We start from the raw sequence: 6,740 nt of genomic DNA, 5'->3' as shown, positions 1-6,740 counted from the left end.
AGGCATGCAGGCAGGCGCTGGTTCATTAGTCCCGCACCCCCCCACTCCCGGCCCCAGCTGCCCGCCCCACCCCCCACCCCCGGCCGCCATCCCTGCTGCGCCGCCTCTCGCTTCCCAAATCGCCTGGACTCACGCCCGGGAAGGGGGGGAGGGGAGATCAGGAAGATCCAGGCCTCAGGGCCTGGGTTCAATCACTTCATTCAAATGCAGAAACTCTCCAGTCAAGTCAGAGGTGGTGACTTTTCCTGGAGCTTCTCTTTAGGGAAAGTGTTTTTTTTCCCCCCTTTCCCCAATTTCCCTACCCTCAGGCTGCCCCTCGCAGACTGCATGGAGGGGGGTGGGGGAGGATGTGTGCACGAAACTCGCCTCGTGTCAGGCCAAAGGAGCCCCCGCCATTTCCCAACCCGGGAAACCCCGCAAAACTTCTGGAGCATGTTGGCCTTGGTGTGGGAATGGACATCTTCACTTGCCATCTTCCTTTGCACGAGGAGGAGATTTTCATCTCCTGCTGTCTGGGGGCCAGAAAGGAGGGCCAGAGTGTCCCTTTTGTGTGGGCCGGTCCTTAAGTCATTTTACCTCACAGGAATCACCCACATAGGGCATGGAGACACGTTTGGGGTCCGCCTCCTCCGAGACGTCCCGGGAAACTTCACGTGTGAAAAACTGTGCTGGGGAGGTCCCATCGTGGTGCAGAAGTGGAAATAAATGCAACTAGGAACCATGAGGTGGCAGGTTCCATGCTCAGCCTCGCTCACTGGGTTACGAATCCCACGTTGCCATGAGCTGTGGGTAGAGGAGAGTGAGAAGGAGAGGGAGGGAGAGGGAGGGAGAGATCCTCCATTTCATGGAACTGGTTTCCTTGTTTTGAGATGACGTCGCTTTGGTGAAACAGTTGTCAGATGGCCTCTCAAAAGGCGGTGATGTGGATGGGCTCCCCGAACCAGGCCCACAGAAACCAAAGGAACGAAGGGGTTAATCCTTGGAGCCAGAGTTCCCTCCTCTGAAACTGAAACCAAGCTCAAGCCCCGGAGTGCTGGTGTGTTGGAGCCAGAGACATTGTTACAGCTAAAAGCTACTTTGAAATAGTCTCCGTTAGGTTATGGCTTGCCTTGGCCCACGAACTTATGACTAATGACTACTGTCGAGTCAGAGTTGTAGTGAACCTGGTGTTTTCTCTACCCTTGAAACACTCCCTAAGGATTGCGACCCCCCCCCACCCCCCGCCCCACGCCCGCCCCGTGGATGAGCAATCTTCACTCCAGAGAGAAGGTCAAAATGCCATAACCCCAAAGACACTGGAAACATTCCATGGACCACCTGACTCCAGCCTTGATGACTTTGAAATGGTCTATCCTAATCTCCTATCCAGGGAGAAGAATGCAAGCACCCTGATGCTTCTAGACAGCTCCGCCACCCCCATGCCTACCATTAAGCTAAACCTATAGAACCCCTTGCTATCCCCTCTCAAGGGAGGACACAGTTTTGAGGTCCTTAGCCTGCTGTGGCCTCCTTAGCCTGGCAAAGCAATAAAGCTGTTCTTTATGCTTCACCCCAAAACTCTGTCTCTGAGACTTAATTGGAGCTGGAGTACCAAGGCCGGTTTGGGCTGCCAACCTTTCCTGGAACTTTCAAACTGTTACATATGAAGAACGGAGCCGGTGACTCTGTGTGTGTGTGCGTGTGCGTGTGAGAGAGACACAGAGAGACAGACAGAGACAGTGAGTGAGACAGAGGGAAGAGAGAGGGAGAGGGGAAAGTCCCTTCAGTCTTTTGTTTTGTCGGTTTGTTTGTTTGTTTGTTTGTTTTGTCTTTTTGCCATTTCTTGGGCCGCTCCCATGGCATATGGAGGTTCCCAGGCTAGGGGTCGAATCGGAGCCATAGCTGCCAGCCTACGCCAGAGCCACAGCAACGTGGGATCCGAGCCGTGTCTGCGACCGACACCACAGCTCACGGCAACGCTGGATCCTTAACCCACTGAGTGAGGGCAGGGATCGAACCCGCAACCTCACGGTTCCTAGTCGGATTCGTTAACCACGGAGCCATGACGGGAACGCCCCTTCAGTCTTTTGAAAGGCCCCTCTGAGAATGCCGTCAGGTGTTGGGGCCAACTTTCCGAGGGGCTCTTAGAGAAATGAACACAGGGTGATGGTTTCACTCTCAGAGACACTCTCAGAGACCATTTCTCTGATGTGTTCATCGAGGGACTCCACTAGCTTCCGTTTTCAGGGCCTCGGGACAAGCGATACGTGTTCTCATCCACAAGGATGCCAGGTCCAAAGGGTGGGAGAAAATGGGAAACGCTCATGAAGAGAGTTGTAGCCAGAGATGGAAGGCAACTGGAAAAACTTCAGGATCCAGTCCAGTTTTCCAGCCACTGAGTTTCTGACTTCTGGAAGGATTTGGGTAGGGAGGAAAAGGTCAAGGATTCTCCATCCCTCTGACAGAGGTATAAGTTACAAAGTAGATGTACATCTTTTGAGAAAGAAACGAACAAACAAAGAAACAAACAAACAAACAATTTTTGTCCCTTTGTCTTTATCAGGAAAAGTGAAAGATGGAGAGAGGGAGGGAGGGTGGGTTGGATGGATGGATTTGGGGGGCGGGGAGAAGATTCTTAGATCCTAATGACCCAATGCTTTCTCTAGTCCTGGGCCTTTAGGTAGGTGATATATCTATATCTATATCTGTATATCTATATCTATCTGTATACACACACACACAGACACACACAGACACACGCACACACACACACACACACACACACACACACACAGACACACACACACACACACAGACACACACACGTAGTTATTTTCTGTTTCTAGGGCTGCACCCATGGCACATGGAGGTTCCCAGGCTAGGGGTCCAATCGGAGCCGTAGCCACCGGCCTACACCAGAGCCAGCACAACGCGGGATCCGAGCCCTGTCTGCGACCTACACCAGAGCTCACGGCAACACCCGATCCTGAACCCAACGAGCGAGGCCAGGGATCGAACCCGCACCCTCAGGCCTCCTAGTCGGATTCGTCCAGCCATGACGGGAACTCCTACATATGTATATAGTATGCATATAGTATATCTTTTTTTAACGCCCACGCCCCAGCCCTATGGAAGTTCCCAGACTCACGGTCGAATCAGAACTGTAGCTGCGGGCCTACCCCACCGCCACAGCAACACGGGATCCTTAACCCACCAAGCGAGGCCAGGGGAGGGATCGAACCCACATCCTCACGGATCCTAGTCGGGTTCATTACCGCTGAGCCCTGATGGGAACTGCAGGGGACATCTTCTTTTTTTTTTTTTTTTTTTTTTTTAAGATGTAAGTTTGTTGTGGTTGTTGGTTGTTGTTGTTGCTTTAGCTCGGCGTACAGTGGGCTTGCTTACAATGTTGTGTTCGTTTCAGGTGTACAGTCAAGGGGATTCAGTGATCCATCTACATCCATCTATCCCTCCGTTCTTTCTTTTTCAGCGTCTTTTCCCCTCTAGGTGATTCCAGAATATTGGGCCATTCCTTCCTTGTTGGTGGGAACACCAGCGTGAAAAAAAACCATCACGGGGGAGTTCCTGTCGTGGCACCATGGAAGCGCATCCGACGAGGAACCTTTGCAGGGAAGGGTGTGGGTTCGATCCCTGGCCTCGCTCAGGGGGGCGGTAAGGATCCGGCAGGCAGTGCCGTGAGCTGTGGTGTCGGTCGCAGACGCGGCTCGGATCCCACATGGCTGTGCCTGTGGCGTAGGCCAGCAGCCGTAGCTCCGATTCAACCCCTCGCTTGGGAACTTCCATATGCCACGAGGGCAGCCCTAAAAAGCAGAGGGGGAAAAAGAAATCATGAGGGCGGGGGAGAGGGATCCATGAGGAGGATGGGATGAACATATACACACACGAGTCTCTATCCAATAGATGACGAACAGGGACCCCTACGCCACCTTCTGGAATCCAAACGCCAAAACCACAAAGCAGAGTTCCCGCCATGGCGCAGTGGAAATGAATCCGACCAGGAACCATGAGGTTGCAGGTTCGATCCCTGTCCACCTCGCTCAGTGGGTAAAGGATCCAGTGTTGCCGTGAGCTGTGGTGTTGGTCCCAGACGCGGCTCGGACCTGGCATTCCTGTTTCTGTGGTGTAGGAGGCCAGCAGCTAAAGCCTCCGATTCGATCCGTCATCTGGGAACCTCCATATGCCGTGGGTGTGGCCCTCAAAACACACACACACACACACACACACGCACACGCACACGCACACGCACGCGCACGCACGCACGCACACGCGCACGCACGCACACACACTCTGGAACCCCCTAAATGGGAGAAAACCGGACACAGTAGTTTTTTAGGGGTCCAGTCTCTGTGACAGGTGAGGATATCAGGCTTGCATCGAGGGAGGGAAGGCTTCACCCCACGCAGAAAACACACCCACCTACCCACCGACCCACCTTCCTTCCTTCCTTCCTTCCTTCATGAGAGAACAGTTGGATGACCCATCCTAAGTGTCGGTTGAATGAAGTCTAGTTACCAGGGTTCAGAGTGGGGGAGGGAGAGGGGTAGGAAGTCTGAAGCCTCTGGCGACTCTCCGAAATGTTCTCCCCCCAGGGTGACAGAGCCGGCAGGTCAGGCACTGCCTTCTCTAGAAACCTTCCTGCCCATGTCCAAGGGGGTGTGGGGGGTTGGGGGTGTGGGGCAGGGAGTGGGTCAGGGAGCCTGGAGAAACACAGACCACCAAGCGGCCATTCTCCCGTCGCCCCGACTGTTTGTTGAATGAACATAATGGACGTGATCCAAGTCTGCCACGCCGCCGCCGCCGCCGCCGCCGCCGCCGCCACCACCACTTTCTCCATCATCTCCCCCACCCTCTTGCCTGCAGCCATCTTTGAAAAGGCTGCTGTTGTCGCTGCCTTTGCATGAAAGTGAGTGAGGACCCCTCCCTAATACGGAGTGTTTCAGTCCCTGGTGTCTCTGACAGCTCGCTCATGTATTGGTTGTGAACCATCTTGCCTTGAGGATTTGGAGGATTCGTGAACATTGCAGGAGCCATGGGAGCAGTGAAGTCCTTATCGCCAACCCGACACCCCCCCCCCCCAAATTTCGTGGCAGGGAGCACACTTTTCTTTCACCCAAGAGATTTATTTCCTGCTTTCCGAAGAGAGAAGGAAAGGAGGGTCAGAATGGTCCTCTGGTGTCTGGTGTCCTGTCCCTTTCATTGCACACACTCCTAGTGCCACTGCGGGAGGCACGTTCGGGGCGCGGGGTGGGGTGGGGGGGGACCTGCTGCACGCACCCGCCCCTCACTTTCAAATGCGAAACTCAAGGAGGATGTGAATGTCCTTCACGCCACCGATCAGGTGAACGGGATGGCTTTCTAGGGAAATCCTGGTGTTTCCTTTCACTGCCATGACGAACACCCAGAAACAACCCTGTAAGTTCATACAACTTTGTCAGTCAACTGTATTCCAATAAAATGAAAAAGCAAGACACAGACACACCCAGACACACACACCCACACGCACACACACACGCGCGCACACACACGCACCCCAACCCAGAACCAAACACCCTCTCCTGAAATGGGGGGGGCGGGCCCACCGGAGAATGAGCAAGAGAATTCCAGAGTCGGTAGGAAAGTGTCATCTGCAGCGGTGTGAGAAACCCCAAGCTCTTTTCTTCCTGTCAAGGTGAATAAACTTTGTTAATGGGAGTGGGTGCCCTCAGTGTGCCCTCCGAGAGGAAAGGCAGGGAGCATTTTCTCCCTGAAGAGCTTAGTGCTGTCATAGCACTGACGGACAGGATGAACGATCGGTGAGAGGTGGCAGCAGCAGTGGTGGCCGCCTGCACTGCCTGGGCGGATTGGAAACATAGACGAGCCACCAAGACTGCGTGTGACACCCCCGTGCCGCCCCCCCCCCCCCCCCCCCCGTCTGTACAGTGACAAGAGTCCTTTGGGGGAAAAGGGGGGGTGGGTGCTCTTCCAGTGTGTCTGTCTGCATTCATCAGGTGTGGGAGAGAAGACAGATGTTTGTTTCCACTATCGTTCGGAGGACTTGCCCAAGAGTACCACGTGCCCCCAAAAGATAGCACCGGAAGAGAGATGCACGAGGTTTCTGAATGCATGCCGTGGGTGCTCCAGGCTGCCTCCAGGCCGCCCCCTCGCCCTCCCCCTCGCCCTCCCCCTCCCCCTTGCCAGAGGCAGACGTTCCTTGAAACAGCTGGCTTTGAACTTGGGCTTCTAGAGGAAGGTTTTTCTCCTGCTTTCAAGACGGGAAGAAGAGGGTGTCCGTCTCACATCCGTCCTTTCCGGGGGGGGGGGGGGGACCCGCTTTGGTGTGCTTGTGAGGGAGAGAGACAGAGACAGACAGGGAGGGACGGAGGATAGGCAGACAGTGAGAGGCAGAATCAGAGGGAGAAAGAGGAGGAGGGGAGAGAGACAGAGAAAGTGAAACAGAGCTAGGTATAGAGGACGCTGTGGCTGGGTCGTATTCTGCGTGTTCTCAGTGAAGTCGTCCTAAGGCCTCTGGAGGTCCAGATCACTGCTTGGGGCCGGAAGTCTGTCTGCCCTTCCCTACCCATCTGAAGAGCTGTGGTTTGGGCTTTCCAGCCGGGAACCCCTCTTTCTGCCTCTTTGTCCAACACACAAGGTTCGTGGGACCCAGAAATCCCATTCTGAGAGCACCCTAGGAACAGTCCTTTCCATACGGCGCAGGAGGCCCCTGTGCCAAGAGATCCAAAGTCTGGAGCCTCTGTTCTCCC

Source organism: Sus scrofa, chromosome 10 (assembly GCF_054392235.1).
Source record: "Sus scrofa isolate SSC_HxYL_T2T_F1_AM1 chromosome 10, Sscrofa_HxYL_maternal_Yorkshire_Landrace_v2.0, whole genome shotgun sequence".
In the NCBI taxonomy this organism is placed as follows: Eukaryota; Metazoa; Chordata; class Mammalia; order Artiodactyla; family Suidae; genus Sus; species Sus scrofa.
Note: the sequence above shows the minus strand (reverse complement) of the source record.